The 21,639-nt window shown below is 37.5% G+C and overlaps 1 protein-coding gene across 18 annotated transcripts in view; it reads right to left on the bottom strand.

Moving 5' to 3' along the window:
• Nucleotides 1-21,639, bottom strand: part of EIF4G3 (eukaryotic translation initiation factor 4 gamma 3) — a 365,407-nt gene that overhangs the window by 184,424 nt on the left and 159,344 nt on the right. The window lies entirely within an intron of this gene.

Below are 21,639 nucleotides of genomic sequence, written 5' to 3' on the forward strand. Positions count from 1 at the left end.
GAATGCAAAGCATAACATCTGATGACTGCCACACATGGTTGTGATTCCTCTCTCACAACGTATGCCATTGTGGCATTAGCAATATATATGTATATTTTTGTTGTTGTTGTTGTTAATGGACTCGGGTCCTTTTTATTTTTTATTTTATTTTTTTAATTTTTGGCTGCCTTGGGTCTTCCTTACTGCGCGCGGGCTTTCTGTAGCTGCAGCGAGAGGAGGCTACTCTTCACTGCAGTGAGCAGGCTTCTCATTGCGGTGGCTTCTCTTGTTGCAGAGCACAGGCTCTAGGCGCATGGGCTTCAGTAGTTGCAGCACGCGGGCTCAGTAGTTGTGGCACGTGGGCTTCAGTAGTTGTGGCGTGTGGGCTCTAGAGCACAGGCTCAGTAGTTGTGGTGCACGGGCTTAGCTGCTCTGCAGCATGAGGGAATCTTTCCGGATCAGGGATTGAATCCGTGTCCCCTGCATTGGCAGGCTGATTCTTAGCCACTGTGCCACCAGGGAAGTCTCCCATTTTGCAATATGTTAATAGGTGCATTGATAAAGAAATTTTGCCAATACCTCGCTCAGCTTTCTTGCAGAGAATCTGTCCATTCTTTGTGAATGGTTTTAGAAATTTCAAGGAATGATTTTGACTTGTACCTGTTGTTGAGGCAGGGAGTACAACCGTGAAAGATGCCTCTATGCTTTTCCTCTCTTCTCTGCATTTAATGACATGATTAACCAAGTTTATTGATTAAATTATTCTCAAGTAACTTCTTCAATATACTATTACACTTTGTTGAAAAACACTGCAAAAGCCCGAATGGGAACATTCTATGAACATGTTTCATAACATCAAATGTATAGAGAAGCAGGGATAGTCATTTTGATAGTCATAATAGATTTTGTTCATACTTTCCTTTTCAAATACTTTCAAAGTTATCACAAAGATTTACTTCTCCAAGACTATATACATGAATGCTTTATATTTAAATGGCAATCCAGTTCACTGTACAAGTTTACAAGTTGAGACATATTCTCATTTTCATCATTACTTTCAAGTTTCAATGAACTCTCTTAAGTCACTGACTTTTTTTATTAACTGCAGGTAACAACAAAAACTAGCAAATGGTGGTAACTGACTCTCTGTTAACAGAATGCCAGTGAAGGAAGACAAGCCAATCAAAACACACTTTGTACAGCATACATAACCTTTAAGTCCATAATAACTACTTAAAAAACAGTGATTGTGACAATTAAAGATAGAAATCTGAGGGTGAATCCCATTACAACACAGAACACACTAACAGCAACTTAGGTCCAGATGCTGACGGTTTTCAAAATAAGGATGTGTGAAAAAATTGGTAAGATTTTCAATTTTCAAAATAGAAGGGAATTAAGCAAACAAAAATAATTATAGCATTTAGATAGCTCTTAATATGTTTCAGAAACCATTCTAAGCACTTCACATATGACAAGGAGATGAAAGGTTATTTCTTAAAACACTCACTTCCCCTTAAATAAATACTGCCGTAAAGACTAAATTCAATATTGTGCACATGTGTGCAGGCACACATAAATCTGATTTAAAAATTATGTAGCCATAGCCTTTCAAAGAGCTATCAGGTGATACTTACCAAATTTTAAATAAGCTTATCCTTTTATTACACAATTCCATTTCAAGAAATTGACCCTAAAGATAAATTCATAATAGCAAAAAATAAAGAAGCACTCTGAATACAGAGTGCTTATAAATGTCTTATAAATGTCTCCATTTATAAGAGAGAGATTAAAGTAAGCTATATTCAGTCAAAGAGAGAATGTAGTGTAATCTCTGAGCTAAGAAAGAATGAGGTAAATCTACATACACTGTCATGGAAAGGTATCTACAATATTAAGTGACATAAGCAAATCACAGAATTAGTAAGAATAAAAATCCTATTTGTGTAGTGCTTTTTGATATATGCTAATAGTATACTCAAAGATGTCTTGGGAAGACATATAGCAAACTTAAAATTGCTACTTCGCAGAAATAGAATTGAAAGGGGGATATAGGATACAACTTGTAGGTTTTATTTTATATACTCTGTATTAAGGGCACACCTCATTTTATTGTGCTGCGTGTTACTGTACTTCACAGATACTTTGATTTTTACAAATTGAAGGTTTGCAGGAACCCTGCATCAAGCGTGTCATTTTTTTAAGTATAGTTGATTTACAATGTTGTATTAGTTTCAGATGTACAGCAAACTGATTCAGTTATATGTATCTACATATATTCTTGTTCAGATTCTTTTCCAATATAAGGTTATTACAAGGTATTGAATATAGTTCCCTGTGCTATATAAGCATGATTATCAACTCTATTTTCCCAGTAACACTTGCTCACTTCATGTCTCTGTGTCACATTTTGGTAATTCTCGCAATATTTTTAACTTTTTCATTATTATTATTATATTTGCTATGGTGACCTGTGATCAGTGATCTTTAAGGTTACTATTATAATTGTTTTGGGGCACCATGAACTGCACCCATATAAGTCGGCGAACTTAATCCATAAATGTTGTGTGTATTCTGACTGCTCCACTGACAAGCTGTTCCCCATCTCTCGCACTCTCCTCGGGCCTCCCTATTCCCTGAGACACAACAGTATTGAAATTAGGCCAATTAATAACTCTGCGATGGCCTCCAAGTGTTCAAGTGAAAGGAAGAGTCCCATGTCTCTCACTTTAAATCAAAAACTAGAAATGATTAAGCTTAGTGAGGAAAGCATGTCGAAAGCTGAGATGGGCAGAAAGATAGGCCTGTTGCGCCAGTTAGCCAAGTTGTGAATGCAAAGGAAAAGTTACTTCTTGAACGAAATTACAACTGCTATTTCAGTGGACACACGAATGATAAGAAAACAAAACAGCCTTATTGCTGATATGGAGAAAACTTTAGTGGTCTGGAGAGATCAAACCGGCAACAACATTCCTTTAAGCCAAAACCTAACCTAGAGCAAGGTCCTAACTCTCTTTGGTTCTGAAGGCTGAGAGGAGTGAAGAATTTGCAGGAGGAAAAGTTTAACGCTAGCAGAGGTGGTTGGTTCATGAGGTTTTAGGAAAGAGGCTTGTATTTGTATGTCTCCATGACATACAAATCCAAGGTGAAGCCACAAGTGCTGATGTTGAAGCTGCAGCAAGTTACCCATAATATCTAGCTAAGGTAAGGAATGAAGGTGGCTACACTAAACTACAGATTTTCAGTGTAGATGAAACAGCCGTCCATTTAAGAAGATGCCATCTAGGACTTTCACAGCTAGAGAGGAGAAGTCAACGTCTGGCTTCAAAGCTTCAAAAGACTGGCTGACTCTCTTGTTAGGGGCTAATGCATCTGGTGACTTTTAGCTGAAGTCCGTGCTCATTTATCATTCCGAAAATCCTAGGGCCCTTAAGAATTCTGCTAAATCTAGTCTGCCTGCGTTCTATACGTGGAACAACAAAGCCTGGATGACAACACATCTGTTGACAGCATGGTTTACTGAATATTTTAAGCCCACTGTTGAGACCTACTGCTCAGAAAAAATGATGCCTTTCAAAATATTACAGCTCGTTGACAATGCACCTGGTCACCCAAGGGCTCCGAAGGAGATGTACAAGATTAATGATGCTTTCCTGCCTGCTCTCACAACATCCATTCTGCAGCCCATGAATCAACTTTCAGGTCTTATTATTTAATTAATACATTTCGTAAGACTATTTAGCTGCCATAGATAGTGATTCCTCTGATGGATCTGGGCAAAGTAAACTGAAAACCTTCTGGAAAGGATTCACCATTCTGGATGTCATGAAGAACATTCGTGATTCATGAGAAGAGCCCAACATGTCAACAGTAACAGGAGTTTGGAAGAAGTTGATTCCAACCCCCCGCGGGGTTCCAGACTTCAATGGAGGAGTCACTGTAGATGTGGTAGAAACAGTAAGAGAACTAGAATTAGAAGTGGAGCCTGAAGATGTGACTGAATCGCTGCAATCTCATAATAAAACTCTGTGACAGATGAGGAATTGCTTCTTATGGATGAGCAAAGAAAGAGTTTCTTGAGATGGACTCTAATCCTGGTGAAGACTACTGAAATGACAACAGAGGATTCGGAATATTACATAAATTTAGCTGATAAAGCAGTGGCAGGTTTTGAGAGGACTGACTTCAGTTTTGAAAGACATTCTGCTGTGGGCAAAATGCTGTCAAACAGCCTTGCTTGCTACAGGGAAGTCGTTCATGAAAAGAAGAGTCAGTTGATGCGGCAGACTTCAATGTTATTTTATTTTAAGACATTGCCACGGCCACCCCAGCCTTCAGCAGCCACGACCCTGGTCAGTCAGCAGCATCAACATCGAGGCGAGACCCTCCAGCAGCAAAAAGATTATGACTTGCTGAAGGCTCAGATGATGGTTAGCATTTTTAACAATAAAGTACAGTTGACCCTCAAAAAACAGGGGTTTGATCTGTGTGGGTCCAGTTACATGCGTATACTTTTCAATAAATACTACAGTGCTTCATGATGTATGTACATCAAATCATTATGCTGTACACCCTACTGATACAGCACTGTTTGTCAATTACACCTCAGTAAAACTAGCGGAAATAAATAAATACTACAGTACTACACAATCTGTGGTTGGTTGAATCTGCAGACGTGGAACCAGGGATACAAAGTGCCAACTATGGGACTTAAACATCCATGGATTTTGGTATGTGTGGTGGGCCCTGGAACCAATCTCCCAAGTTGTTCAAGGGTCCATTGTATTTTTTAATTAAGGTACGTACATTGATTTTCTTAGACATAATGCTATCGCACACTTTATGCACTACAGTATAGTGTTAACATAACTCTTATATGCACTGGGAAAACAAAAAATTTGTGTGAATTGCATCACTGCTATATTCGCTTTATTGTAGTGTTCTGGAACCAAATCCACAATATTGCCGTGGTATGCCTATATGTATTTTTCCTTTTTCATAAGAATTAATTACTTTTATAATAAAAACTCATTGAAGATAAACTCTGTGATAGTTTCCCTTTCCTTCAACTTCCCTTCATGTGATAGAAAATAGTAAAGCAAACCAGAAAATCCAGTAGGAGGTCTGTATTTTGCGAAGTTTTAAATATTTCTGGAAAACAACTGAAATATCGTCCTATAAATCACAATGGAAACTAAATCAACAATATTTATGGAAATGTAACACAAAGACACTATGCTGTGGGCTATGTGCCTAAATGAGGCCAATAATATATGTTTACTGGTGTTTTAAGCTTCAAGAAATCCACAATTTAATCAATAAAGAGATAGATAATAGATGTACGTAGTATTTACTCAGCCATACAGTATAATCCTTTGTAGTCATTAAAAAAAGATACAGAGGAGTATTTAATGACATGGAAAGAATGATATTGAGAGAGAATGCTGAAATAAGCACATATATGTACAAAATGTTGGTAGTATCTCAAGTCACTAGAGAAATACCAAAATTACTTAATAAATTGTGTTGGGATGACTAGATAATCATCTAGGGGGAAGGAGGATATATACGCTCAACTCATGATACCAAAAAATTCCAGATTGATTAAAAATGTTGGAATGTAAAACATGACACTTTAAAGGTACCAGAGGCAAATCTATTTCTGTCATCTTAGAGCTGGGAATTACTTTTTTTTTTAATAAATTAATTTTATTTATTTATTTTTGGCTGCGTTGGGTCTTTGTTGCTGCGCGCAGGCTTTCTCTAGTTGAAGCGAGCAGGGGCTACTCTTTGTTGAAGTGCGCGGGCTTCTCATTGCGGTGGCTTCTCTTGTTGCGGAGCACGGACAGGCTCTAGGCGTGCGGGCTTCAGTAGTTGTCGCTCGTGGGCTCTAGAGCGCAGGTTAAGTAGTTGTGGCGCACGGGCTTAGCTGGTCCACGGCATGTGGGATCTTCCCGGACCAGGGCTCGAACCCATGTCCCCTGCATTGGCAGGCAGATTCTTAACCACTGCGCCACCAGGGAAGCCCTACTTTTAAAATCTAAATAAAAACAGTACCTATGGATACACGAAATATTTTTTTAAAATAAACTATTACTATAAATTTATAAAAGTTCTCAATTTTAATATTTTTCTCTATAACTATATGTGTATATACATATATATGAGTAAATGTGTTCCTTCATTCTTATTAACTAGCTATTAGAGGATATAAATAGTGAGAAACTCTTCTATCAAATAAATGTTTGACATCTAAATCTGGCCAGAGAAGTAAAGATAATACCTTAAAGTCTAGACCAGCACTTTGACCATATTGGCATCCACAATGCTTCGAAGCACCTTCAACATCTTACAATTGTCTTCCTGAGAGATACACAACCAGTGTAAATAAAAATTTCTGTGATGAACTTTTTCATCTTGCAAAACTGAAACTGTACAACCACTGGTCCAATTTAACTTTTATTTATACACATTTTAATCACTTAGAATTTAAATTTAAATAACCAGATATGGCTAGTTGCTACCATACTATACAGCACAGATGCAGAAAGCTGTTAATTCCAAAATTTTACTCTTCTCATGTCTACCTTTTATATCTTTACAAATGTAACTCTAATTTTACAGAAGTACAGTAACATCCCATAAGCAAGAGTCCACGATAAAACGCTGGAGAGAGAAGCAGAGACGTATCACTGAACTGGACATGCAGTCTTAAGCATATTACAATTGTCCCTTGCTATCCCCTCCGGGGCTTGCTTCCAAGACCCTCATGGATACCAAAACCCACAGATGCTCAAGTCTCATATAAAACAGTTTCAGTACAGCAAGCCCTCCATATGCGCAGGTTCAGAACCCGCAGATACAGAGTGCCAAATGTACTTGTTTTCCTCAGCTAACTAAAGACTAAAACTTTATGGCACTGATTCTCAGAATGTGGACTGCAGAGCCCTAGTGATGAGAAGGCTTGGGAGAGAAAACAGTCTCACAATATTAATGCCAAGATGTTGTTGTGCTGACATTTGCACTAATGACAGAAAAACAAGAAGGGTAAAACTACTGGTGCCTTAGTAAAAAACCAAACCAACGGCAGTCCTTGTATTCTTCACTCCCACACTCTCACCATGCACTCACAAAAAAAAAAAAAAAAAGAGCGAGTACTTAAGTATGTCATTTATGTGACAGTAAAAATCATTAATTTTTATTCTGAGATAATTATAGAGTCACATGGAGTTTAAAACATAATACAAAGAGTTTCCATATGCTCTTCATCTAGTTTTCCTTAATGGTAAAATCTTATGTAAGTATAGTACAATACCAAACCTTGAAAAATAACATTGATATGATCCAGCAAACTTATTCAGATTTCTCCAGTTCTACGTGCACACACATTTTCGTGTATATTTAGTTCTGGGCAATTTTATCACATTTATAGGTTCCTGTCACCACTGCTACAGTCACAATACAGAAAAGGTTCTTCACGGAGATCCTTTGCACTACCCTATAAAAGCCATAGGCACCTTCTTTCCTTCCTCTTTTCTACCTTCACCTCTTATGCATCTAACCTTTAGGAACCACTAACCTATTCTCCATCTCTGTAATCTGATCATATAGAGATGTCATAAAAATGACATCACGAAGTAAGGAAGCTTTAGAACATGTCTTTTTAATATACTGTGTGACCAAATGAGAGAAAACAACTGAAACACTTCTGCAGTATATTGGGGTTAGCAGGTTATATCAAGAAAAAGCATTTATAAGACTGTTTAAGTAACAAGCTGAACTAGGTGCTTTCTCCATGTAACACCATGTTACTTGAAAGAATAAATAAGAGACAAACTATGCTTATGCACACCTTGGTACACGGCATTTTATTGAAAATGAACAAAGTGAACTTATCGAGGAAAATTGAAAGTATTTGTCACCAATGATAAAATTCAAGCTTTCAAATGAAAATTCAACTTTTAGAAAATGTGTAACTATCACCATGAGCTTGGCATATTCCCAACATGTAGACTTTCCAGAAAGAATGTGATTTTTTTATACTCTATAATAAAACAGTACGTGAAAGATCCACATAACTCAGTCAAGCAGTATTTTACAAATGACCCACGCACGATGATATACAGAGTATATAATTAATTCAAGTACAAGACAGACCAATAGATTGTAATGTAACAGAGTACCAAAAGTTCACCAATATGGAGTCAGATTCCATACTGCAACTAACGTTTAAGAAACTACCACTTTTTCAGTTTGGTATAGTATCAAATAATAACCACAACTTTCTGAAGAGGCTGTATAAAATATGCCTCCCTTTCCCAGTTACATCCCTGGGTAAGACTGTATTTTCCTCATATACTTCAACTGAAATAACACTGTAACAGGTCGAGTGCAGAAGCAGATATAAGATTCCAGCTAACTTCTATTAAGCCAGATATTAAAAGATTTGCAAAGCTTTGAATAATACAATCCTTCTCATCAATTTTTTTTGTTTCAGAAAATATTTTTTCAAAAAAATGTATTATCAGGTTTACAAAAATAGGTTTAAATTTATTTTAAAACAATATTTTTAAATTCCTCAGTTTTAATTTCTAATACAGTAAATATTAACATATATAAGATAAAATATTGAGAACCCCAAATATTTTTATTTAAGAGTACAAAGAAGCCCTGAATCTAAAAGTTTTGAGAACACTGACCTAGATTAATACTAGAGCTGAAAGGGATCTTCCTTTACTTATTGCTATTAAAATATTAAACATTCACTTTGTTTCCCTATCCTTAAGTTTTTCCTCAAAACTTTCTATTCCTGATGGCTGAGCGACAGTTTGTTTTCACTCTCCCAAATTTCCACATTAATGTGGTTTACTGTGAACCTAAAATAGTTTCCATCCGCACTGCTTCCAGGAACCTTCAATCTTTCAAAAACTGTCTTCCTGAGCTCTACATAACCACATTCAAAAGAACAGGAAATGTAGTGGTGTTTTTGCCTGTCCTTGCCCCAACCCCTACCTGGCATGGCACAATCTGGAGGAAGACACACAATTCCCAGTTCCTCCTTCAGAACAGAAAGAAAAAGGCTGAACTTGTTTGTAACATTCTGGCTTGTCTGGGGGCTGAGGGGTTGGTTTCTGTCTCACCTGACTCAGACCAATGATGGGAAGAGTGACATAGTTTGGATATAAGATTGGGTCCCTGAAAGGAGTGGCACCTGCTGAACTACATGCGAGCTGCAGGAAGGCTTCAGACCTGCAGGCACCTGGGGCAAGAGACTACAGGCAGGAGAACACAACAGAACATTTAAGGCCTTGAGAAGAAGTCAGGGTAAGACTGAGCAATAACAACATTTAAAAGGAGCCACATATACAGTAGAATTGGGGGGAAACCAAACACACAAGCCCGGGGAAGATGTATGCACAGAAAATGATGGCTGATGGTCTTCCCCTGCAAGAAGTCAGTTTTCAAATACTGGAAGGTATGGCTGTTTTCTCAACTGCTCAATTATCAACAGAAGATTACAAGGCATATAAATAAATAGGGAAACACGGCACATTCAAAGGAACACCATATATCTCTAGAAACCGATCTCAAAGAGACATAGCCTTTGGAGTTACCAGACAAAGACTTTAAAACAACTGTCTTGAATATGCTCAATAAACTACAGGAAAACACGGAAACCTAAAGGAAACTAGAAAAACAATATATAAAGAAAATGAGAATATCAACAAAGAAACAGAAATTGTAAAAACAAGCAAACAATTTCTGGAGTAGAAAAATATAATAACTGAATTTTAAAAATTTACTTGAAAGGTTCAACAGCAGATTCAAAGAGGCAGGAAAAAAAAATGGTGACCTTGAGGACAAAACCTTTGAATTTATCAAGTTCAAGAAGAAAATCAAAAAAATAATAATAATAAAGTAAACAGGGCTTCCCTGGTGGCGCAGTGTTTGAGAGTCCGCCTGCTGATACAGGGGATACGGGTTCATGCCCTGGTCTGGGAGGATCCCACATGCCGCGGAGCGGCTGGGCCCATGAGCCATGGCCGCTGAGCCTGCGCATCCGGAGCCTGTGCTCTGCAACGGGAGAGGCCACAACAGTGAGAGGCCTGCGTGCCGCAAAAAAAAAAAAAAAAAACTAAACAGAGACTAAGGAACATAAGGGACCCGATCAAAAAACCAATACGTGCTTATTCCAGGAGAGAGGAACCAAGATGGCGGAGTAGAAGGATGTGCTCTCATTCCCTCTTTTTTGTTTTTGTTTTGTTTTGTTGGCGGTACAAGGGCCTCTCACTGTTGTAGCCTCTCCCGTTGTGGAGAACAGGCTCCAGACGCGCAGGCTCAGTGGCCATGGCTCACAGGCACAGCCGCTCCGCGGCATGTGGGATCCTCCCGGACCGGGGCGCGAACCCGTCTCCCCTGCACCGGCAGGCGAACTCTCAACCACTGCGCCACCAGGGAAGCCCCTCTCACTCCCTCTTGTGAGAACGCCAGAATCACAACTAGCTGCTGGACAATCATCGACAGGAAGACACTGGAACTCACCAAAAAAGATACTCCACATCCAAACACAATGGAGAAGCCACAATGAGAAGGTAGGAGGCACGCAATCACAGTAAAATCAAATCCCATAACTGCTGGGTGGGTGACTCACAGACTGGAGAACACTTATACTACAGAAGTCCACCCACTGGAGTGAAGATTCTGAGCCCCACGTCAGGCTTCCCAACCTGGGGGTCCAGCAACAGGAGGAGGAATTCCTAGAGAATCAGACTTTGAAGCCTAGCGGGATTTGATTGCAGGACTTCAACAGGACTGGGGGAAACAGAGACTCCACTCTTGGAGGGCACACACAAAGTAGCGTGCGCATCGGGACCCAGGGAATGGAGCAGTGACCCCAGGGGAGACTGAACCAGACCTACCTGCTAGTGTTGGACGGTCTCCTGCAGAGGCGGGGGGGGGGGTGGTGGCTGTGGCTCACCGTGGAGACAAGAACACTGGCAGCAGAAGCTCTGGGAAGTACTCCTTGGAGTGAGCCATCTCAGAGTCTGTCATTAGCCCCACCAAACAGTCCAGGTAAGCTCCAGTGTTGGGTTGCCTCAGGCCAAACAACCAACAGGGAGGGAACCCAGCCCCACCCTCAACAGTCAAGCGGATTAAAGTTTTACTGAGCTCTACCCACCAGAGCAACAGACAGCTCTACCAAACACCAGTCCCTCCCAACAGGAAACTTACACAAGCCTCTTAGACAGCGTCATACACCAGAGGATAGACAGCAGAAGCAAGAACTACAATCCTGCAGCCTGTGGAAAACACCCACATTCACAGAAAGATAGACAAGATGAAAAGGCAGAGGGCTAAGTACCAGTTGAAGGAACAAGATAAAACCCCAGAAAAACAGCTCAATGAAGTGGAGATAGGCAACCTTCCACAAAAAGAATTCAGAATAATGATAGTGAAGATGATCCAGAACCTCAGAAAAAGAATGGAGGCAAAGATCGAGAAGATGTAAGAAACGTTTAACAAAGACCTAAAAGAATTAAAGGACAGAGATGAACAATACAATAACTGAAATGAAAACTACACTAGAAGGAATCAGTAGCAGAATAACTGAGGCAGGAAGAATGGATAAGTGACCTAGAAGACAGAATATGGTGGAATTCACTGCCGTGGAATAAAGAAAAAGGAACGAAAAGAAATGAAGACAGCCTAAGAGAGCTCTGGGACAACATTAAATGCAACAACATTCGCATTATAGGGGTCCCAGAAGGAGAAGAGAGAGAGGAAGGACCCGAGAAAATATTTGAAGAGATTATAGTTGAAAACTTCCCTAACATGGGAAAGGAAATAGCCACCCAAGTTCAAGGAGCACAGAGAGTCCCAGGCAGGATAAACCCAAGGAGAAACACGCCAAGACACATAGTAATCAAATTGGCAAAAATTAAAGAAAAAGAAAAATTATTGAAAGCAGCAAGGGAAAAATGACAAATTACATACAAGGGAACTCCCATAAGGTTAACATTTGATTTCTCAGCAGAAACTCTACAAGCCAGAAGGGAGTGGCATGATATACTTAAAGTGATGAAAGGGAAGAACCTACTACCAAGATTACTCTACCTGGCAAGGATCTCATTCAGATTCGATGGAGAAATCAAAAGCTTTACAGACAAGCAAAAGCTAAGAGAACTCAGCACCACCAAACCAGCTCCACAACAAATGCTAAAGGAACTTCTCTAAGTGGGAAACACAAGAGAAGAAAGGGACCTACAAAAACTAACCCAAAACAATTAAGAAAATGGTAACAGGAACATACATATCCATAATGACCTTAAATGTGAATGGATTAAATGCTCCAACCAAAAGACACAGGCTTGCTGAATGGATACAAAAACAAGACCCATATATATGCTGTCTACAAGAGACCCACTTAAGACCAAGAGACACATACAGACTGAAAGTGAGGGGATGAAAAGAGATATTCCATTCAAATGGAAATCACAAGAAAGCTGGAGTAGCAATACTCATATCAGATAAAATAGACTTTAAATTAAAGAATGTTACAAGAGACAACAAAGGACACTACATAATGATCAAGGGATCAATCCAAGAAGAAGATATAACAATAATAAATATATATGCACCCAACATAGGAGCAGCTCAATACATGAGGCAACTGCTAACAGCTATAAAAAAGGAAATCGACAGAAAACACAGTAATAGTGGGGGACTTTAACACCTCACTTACACCAATGGACAAATCATCTAAAATGAAAGTAAATAAACAGAAGCTTTAAATGACACAATAGCTCAGGTAGATTTAATTGATATTTATAGGACATTCCATCCAAAAACAGCAGATTACACTTTCTTCTCAAGTGCACATGGAACATTCTCCAGGATAGATCACATCTTGGGTCACACATCAAGCCTCAGTAAATTTAAGAAAACTGAAATCATATCAGGCATATTTTCTGACCACAACACTACAAAATTAGAAATGAATTACAGGGAAAAAAAGGTAAAAAACACAAACACAAGGAGGCTAAACAATACATTACTAAATAACCAAGAGATCACTAAAGAAATCAAAGAGGAAATCAAAAAATACCTAGAGACAAATGACAATGAACACACGACGATCCAAAACCTATGGGATGCAGCAAAAGCACTTCTAAGGGGGAAGTTTATAGCAATACAATCCTACCTTAAGAAACAGGAAACATCTCAAATAAACAACCTAACCTTGCACCTAAAGCAATTAGAGAAAGAAGAACCAAAAAAACCCAAAGTGAGCAGAAGGAAAGAAATCAGAAAGATCAGATCAGAAATAAATGAAAAAGAAACGAAGGAAACGATAGCAAAGATCAATAAAACTAAAAGCTGGTTCTTTGAGAAGACAAACAAAATTGATAAACCATTAGCCAGACTCATCAAGAAAAAAAGGGAGAAGACTCAAATCAATAGAATTAGGGGCTTCCCTGGTGGCGCAGTGGTTGAGAGTCCGCCTGCCCATGCAGGGGACGCAGGTTCGTTCCCCGGTCCAGGAGGATACCACATGCCACGGAGCAGCTGGGCCTGTGAGCCATGGTCGCTGGGCCTGCACGTCCAGAGCCTGTACTCCACCACGGAAGAGGCCACAGTGGTGAGAGGCCCGCGTACCGCAAAAAAAAAAAAAAAAAATCAATTGAATTAGAAATGAAAAAGGAGAAGTAACAATTGACACTGCAGAAATACAAAGGATCATGAGAGATTACTACAAGCAACTCTATGCCAATAAAATGGACAACCTGGAAGAAATGGACAAATTCTTAGAAATGCACAACCTGCCGAGACTGAACCAGGAAGAAATAGAAAATATGAACAGACCAATCACAAGCAGTGAAACTGAAACTGTGATTAAAAATCTTCCAACAAACAAAAGCCCAGGACCAGATGGCTTCACAGGCGAATTCTATCAAACACTTAGAGAAGACCTAACACCTATCCTTCTCAAACTCTTCCAAAATATAGCAGAGGGAGGAACACTCCCAAACTCATTCTACGAGGCCACCATCACCCTGATACCAAAACCAGACAAAGATGTCACAAAGACAGAAAACTACAGGCCAATATCACTGATGAACATAGATGCAAAAATCCTCAACAAAATACTAGCAAACAGAATCCAACAACATATTAAAAGGATCATACACCATGATCAAGTGGGGTTTATTCCAGGAATGCAAGGATTCTTCAATACACGCAAATCAATCAACGTGATACATCATATTAACAAACTGAAGGAGAAAAACCATATGATCATCTCAATAGATGCAGAGAAAGCTTTCGACAAAATTCAACACCCATTTATGATAAAAACCCTGCAGAAAGTAGGCATAGAGGAAACTTTTCTCAACATAATAAAAGCCATATATGACAAATCCACAGCCAACATCGTCCTCAATGGTGAAAAACTGAAACCATTCCCACTAAGACCAGGAACAAGACAAGGTTGCCCACTCTCACCACTCTTATTCAACATAGTTTTGCAAGTTTTAGCCACAGCAATCAGAGAAGAAAAATAAATAAAAGGAATCCAAATCAGAAAAGAAGTAAAGCTGTCACTGTTTGCAGATTACATGATACCACACATAGAGAATCCTAAAGATGCTACCAGAAAACTACTAGAGCTAATCAATGAATTTGGTAAAGTAGCAGGATACAAAATTAATGCACAGAAATCTCTGGCATTCTTATACACTAGTGATGAAAAATATGAAAGTGAAATTAAGAAAACACTCCCATTTACCATTGCAACAAAAAGAATAAAATATCTAGGAATAAACCTACCTAAGGAGACAAAAGACCTGTATGCAGAAAATTATAAGACACTGATGAGAGAAATTAAAGATGATACAAACAGATGGAGAGATATACCATGTTCTTGGATTGGAAGAATCAACACTGTGAAAATGACTCTACTACCCAAAGCAATCTACAGATTCAATGCAATCCCTATCAAACTACCACTGGCATTTTTCACAGAACCAGAACAAAAAATTTCACAATTTGTATGGAAACACAAAAGACTCTGAATAGCCAAAGCAATCTTGAGAACGAAAAACGGAGCTGGAGGAATCAGGCTCCCTGACTTCAGACTATACTAGAAAGCTACAGTAATCAAGACAGTAATGTACTGGCACAAAAACAGAAATATAGATTAATGGAACAGGATAGAAAGCCCAGAGATAAACCCATGCACATATGTTCACCTTATCTTTGATAAGGGAGGCAAGAATATACAGTGGAGAAAAGACAGCCTCCTCAATAAGTGGTGCTGGGAAAACTGGACAGCTACATGTTAAAGTATGAAATCAGAACACTCCCTAACACCATACACAAAAATAAACTCAAAATGGATTAAAGACCTAAATGTAAGGCCAGACACTATCAAACTCTTAGAGGAAATCATAGGCAGAACACTCTATGACATAAATCACAGCAAGATCCTTTTTGACCCACCTCCTAGAGAAATGGAAATAAAAACAAAAATAAACAAACAGGACCTAATGAAACTTCAAAGCTTTTGCACAGCAAAGGAAACCATAAACAAGACCAAAAGACAACCCTCAGTATGGGAGAAAATATTTGCAAATAAAGCAACTGACAATGGATTAATCTCCAAAATTTATAAGCAGCTCATACAGCTCAATAACAAAAAAAGAAACAACCCAATCCAAAAATGGGCAGAAGACCTACATAGACACTTCTCCAAAGAAGATATACAGACTGCCAACAAACACATGAAAGAATGCTCAACATCATTAATCATTAGAGAAATGCAAATCAAAACTACAATGAGATATCATCTCACACCAGTCAGAATGGCCATCATCAAAAAATCTAGAAAGAATAAATGCTGGAGAGGGTGTGGAGAAAAGGGAACACTCTTGCACTGCTGGTGGGAATGTGAACTGGGACAGCCACTATGGAGAACAGTATGGAGGTTCCTTAAAAAACTACAAATAGAACTACCATAGGACCCAGCAATCCCACTACTGGGCATATACCCTGAGAAAACCATAATTCAAAAAGAGTCATGTACCAAAATGTTCACTGCAGCTCTATTTACAATAGCCAGGAGATGGAAGCAACCTAAGTGTCCGTCATCGGATGAATGGATAAAGAAGATGTGGCAAATATACACAATGGAATATTACTCAGCCATAAAAAGAAACGAAATTGAGCTATTTGTAATGAGGTGGATAGACCTAGAGTCTGTCATACAGAGTGAAGTAAGTCAGAATGAGAAAAACAAGTACCGTATGCTAACACATATATATGGAATCTAAGAAAAAAAAAAAAGGTCATGAAGAACCTAGGGGTAAGACAGGAATAAAGACACAGACCTACTAGAACATGGACTTGAGGATATGGGGAGGGGGAAGGGTAAGCTGTGACAAAGTAAGAGTGGCATGGACATATATACACTATCAAACGTAAAATAGATAGCTAGTGGGAAGTAGCCGCATAGCACAGGGAGATCAGCTAGGTGGTTTGTGACCGCCTAGAGGGGTGGGATAGGGAGGGAGACGCAAGAGGGAATAGATATGGGGACATTTGTATATGTATAACTGATTCACTTTGTTATAAATCAGAAACTAACACACCATTGTAAAGCAACTGTATTCCAATAAAGATGTTAAAAAAATACAGTATATGTATAACTGAATCACTTTTCTGTACACCTGAAACTAACACAACATTGTTAATCAACTATACTCCAATATAAAATGAAAATTAGAAAAAAAAATACAGAATAGAACCATAGGAAAAAAAAGCAATGAAACCAAGGTCAACAAAACTGACAAAACTTTAGCTAGACTGAATAAGAGAAAGAAAAATAAGAGAGATAAATAAATGAAATCAGAAATCAACAAGGGGACATTTTAACTGATTTTACAGAAATAAAAAGGATTATAAAGAGAATGCCATAAATAATTATACACCAAAATCTAGATAACCTATATGAAATGGACAAAGTCCTAGAAGCACACAACCTATGAAAACGGAATCATGAAAAAATAGAAAAAGTAAACGGACCTATAACTGGAAAGGAGACTGAATTACTCGTCAAAAACCTTGCAACAAAGACAAGCCCAGGACCGCATGGTTTCACTGGTGAATTTTACCAAACATTTAAAGAATTAACAACAATCCTCCTGAAATTCTTCCAAAAAACTGAAGAAGAGAGAACACTTCCAAACTCATACTGTGAGTCTAACATTATCCTGATACTAAAGACAGATAAAAACAATACAAGAAAAGTACAGACTAATATTCCTAATGTAAATATCCACAACAAAATACTAGCAAACAGAATTCAATAGCACATCAAAAGGATTATACACCATAACCAAGTGAGATTTATTCCTGAAATGCAAGGTTGATTCAACAAACAAAAATCAATCAATATAATACCCCCACACTAACAAAATGAAGAGAAAACAAGATCATTTGAACTGATGCAGAAAAACCATCTGATAAACTTCAACACCCTTTCATGATAAAAATACTCAACATACTAGGAATAGGAGAAAACTACTTCAATATAATAGAGGCCATACATGAGAAGCTCACATCTAATATCATACTCATTGGTGAAAGACTACAAGCTTTTCCTTTACGATCAGGAATAGGACAAAGATGCCTGCTTACACCACAACTATTCAACATAGTACTGGAAATTCTATCCAGAGTAATTAGACGACAACAACAACAAAAAAGAATCCAAATTAGAAAAAAAAAAAGATTATCTCTGTTTATAGATAGCATAATCTATGCAGAGAGCCCTAAGGATTTCATAAGTCTGTTAGAAGTGATAAGCAAATTCACCGAAATTACAGTATAAATAATAAATACATAAAAACTAGTTCTTTCTATACATTAACAATAAATCTGAAAAGGAAATTAGGAAAACAATTCCATTTAGATTGGGAGTTTGGGATTAGCAGATGCAAACGATTATATATAGAATGGATAAACAACAAGGTCCTACTGTATAGCACAGGGAACTACAGTCAATATCCTGTGATAAACCATAATGCTAAAGACTATGAAAAAGAATGTAGAGATATATATATATATATATATATCTGTAACTGAATCACTTCGCTGTACAGCAGAAATTAACACATTGAAAATTAATTATACTTCAATCATTTTATAAAAAGAAAATTCCATTTATAATAGAATCAAAAGAATAAAATACTTTGAAATAAAATTAACCAAGGAAGTGAAAGACTTGTACACTGAAAACTACAAAATGTTGCTTAATGAAATTAAAGAAGACATAAATAAATGGAAAGAGATTCCATGTTCATGAACTGGAATACTTAATATTGTTAAGATGTCAATACTTCACAAAGTAATTTACAGATTCAATACAATCCCTATCAAATCCCAATGACATGTTTTGCAGCTATAGAAAACTCCATCCTAAAGTTCACGTGGAATCTCAAGGGACTCTGAAAAGCCAAAATAATCTTGGAAAAGAAGAACAAAGTTGGAGATCTCAAACATCCTGATTTCAAAACTTATTACAAGTCTACAGAAATCAAAACAATGTGATACTGGCATAAAGATAGACGTATAAACAAATGGAAGAGAAAAAAGACTCCAGAAGTAAACCCTCATATGTATGACCAAATTATTTTTGACAAGGGTACCAAAACTACTCAATGGGGAAAGGACAGTCTTTTAAAACAAATGGTATTAGAAAAACTGGATATCCACATGCAAAAGAAGGAAGCTGGACCCTTACCTTTCACCATATACAAAAATTAACTCAAAATGTATAAAAAACCAAATCCTAAGCGCTAAGAGTATAAAAATCTTAGGAGATAATAGAGGGAGAAAGTTTTATGATACTGGATTTAGCAATGATTTTTGGATATGACACCAAGAATACAAGAAACAAAAGAAAGAAAGATACACTGGACTATATCAAAACTAAAAACTACTAGGCATCAAAGGACACAATGAGGGAAAAACTCACAAAATTGGAGAAAATATTTGTAAATCATATATCTGAAAACAAGTTAATATACAGAAATTCTACAATTCAACAACAAAAAAAGACCTGATTGAAAAATGGGTAAAGAATTTGAATAGACATTTCTCCAAAGAAGGTACGCAAATAGCCAGTAAGCACATGAAAAGATATTCAACATTGCTAATCACTGCAGAAAAATGCAAATCAAAACTACAATGACATACTAACTCACACCCATTAGGATGGCTACTAAAGAAAAAAAGAAAGAAAATACAGAAAATAACAAATGTTTGGTTAGGATGTGGAGAAACTGGAACCCTTGTGTGTTGCTGGTACACATGTAAAACAGTGCAGCCAGTATGGAACACAGAATGACAGTTCTCCAAAAAATGGAAAATAGAATTGTCAGGTAGTTGAGCAATTCTATTTCTGGTATATATGCAAAAGATTTAAAAGCACAGCCTTGAAGGGATGTTTATATACCTATGTTCACAGAAGTATTCACAATAGCCAAAAGGTGGAAGCAACTCAAGTGTCCAAGGACAGGTGAATGGACAAACAAAATGTATATACATATAATGGAGTATTATTCAGTCATAAAAAGTAAGGAAATTCTGATACATGCAACAACATGAATGAACCTTGAAGACATTATGCTAAGTGAAGTAACCCAGTCACAAAAAGACAAACAGTGTATGATTCCACTTATGAGGTACTTAGACTAGTCAAATTTAAAGACAGAAAACAGAATGGTTGTTGCCACATGGTAGGGGAAGAGGGGGTGGGTGTTATCATTTAATGGGTACAGAGTTTCAGTTGTATGAGATGAAAAGAGTTTTAGAGACAGATGGTAGTGACGGTTGCACAAATATGTGGATGTACTTAATATCACTGAACTATACAGTTTTAAATGGTTAAGACAGCAAATTTTATATGTATTTACCACATTTAAAAAAATTTTAAAGTATCAACACACATTATCACAAGGTCTGGTCACAAACAACTTTGTTTTGACAGCATTTATTCAACTCCATCAATTAGCTGTCAGACTAATACATAACTGTATATACACATTTATACTTGCTTATTTATATCTCATTGAATTTTAAGCAGTACTTGATTAATTAGACCTCTCTAAACAATGACAACTTGATATGTCACTGTAATCCACCTGAAACTCATAAATGGTAGCTAAATATAAAAAATCACCTAATACAGTCTTTAAAATCATCATTTAACGATCTGCACAACACACAATGCCTTTTATATATTTCAGTGAAGGGAAAAGGCAAGTTCTTATCTTTTATTTCCAAGGAAGAAGAGTAACAGAGAATCAGACCCAGGCAGAATATATATTCAACTACCTCATAAAGAGGTTTTAAATGAAAACAAAAAAAAAATTCCCCCTCACCACACTGGACATCATCAAAGAAACACTACAAATGACCATAGGAAACAGAAATAATTCCTCCATTACAGAGGAAAACATTGTTTCTGCATGTCATTCAGGGTTCAGTGAGACATCTGTTGCAACTAACTGTCAATCTTACAAGAAGTGGAGAACCACTTTCTCTTTTCCCAAGTCTGAATTTATCTGCTGTGGAATAGCTGAGTTTACTTGATATCCTTTTGTAACTTCTTCTCTGGAACATGCCCAAGCACCATGGCTGAACCTTAGATTTTCAGGCCCAGACAATTTTAACACTGAGAAACAACCAATTTTTTCATTTATCTATTGCAACAGGTCAGATATGGAACCACAAATAGCCAGTGCAATTGCTGGAATTACTTTCAAATGGTGTTCAAGTCAGTACCATTTACACGGAGTGAATTAGAAGGTATGTCCTTCCAGGTATATTAAATTCCTAATGACTGCACCAAGTAAAAAGATGCTAAAAGAGAAATCCCAGTAAATATTCAAAATAAAAACAAATCCTCTCATGTTTCCTTAATATTTTTTTGGAACAGAGAATGAAGCAAATTAAAACAGTGCAATAACTGTTTAATGCACAAGTCATTTTTTTCATCCACCATAAAAAGGTATGTATTTCCCACAGTATCAAGCACTGTAAGTAATGTAATTTTATAGACTACTAGACTAATTAAATATTCCCACTTAAACATTACTGTAAACAGAATGCTGGCATTATTTCTTCCTAATGAATCCATTTTTCCTTTCCCTTTCGAAATAATCTCAGACTCAAGTTCATATGCTGTACCTCGAAAAGCAACACTCAAATGTCAAAAAGAACTAATCAGTGACTCACTGCCTCCCAGACAAATAAGAAGATTATGATTACTAGATATGCTCAGGCTTCCAAGTGCTTTCTCTTTCAGAGCCAAGCATGTAAATAGATACACAGGGTAATAATAATCACATTTTGACACACTGAAAGACTTAATTACAGTACCCATTGGTGCCAGCCCTGAGTACAAGGTGAGTAAATCAAGAAAATCAGAGTAACACTACAAACATCCTAAGTTAATATTAATAAAATCCAGCAAATATACATCACTAACATTTCTATTTCAAAAAAGCATGTGCGGGCTTCCCTGGTGGCGCAGTGGTTGCGAGTCCGCCTGCCGATGCAGGGGATGTGGGTTCGTGCCCCGGTCCGGGAAGATCCCAC

The sequence above is a fragment of the Pseudorca crassidens genome, chromosome 2, assembly GCF_039906515.1.
Source record: "Pseudorca crassidens isolate mPseCra1 chromosome 2, mPseCra1.hap1, whole genome shotgun sequence".
Classification (NCBI taxonomy): domain Eukaryota; kingdom Metazoa; phylum Chordata; class Mammalia; order Artiodactyla; family Delphinidae; genus Pseudorca; species Pseudorca crassidens.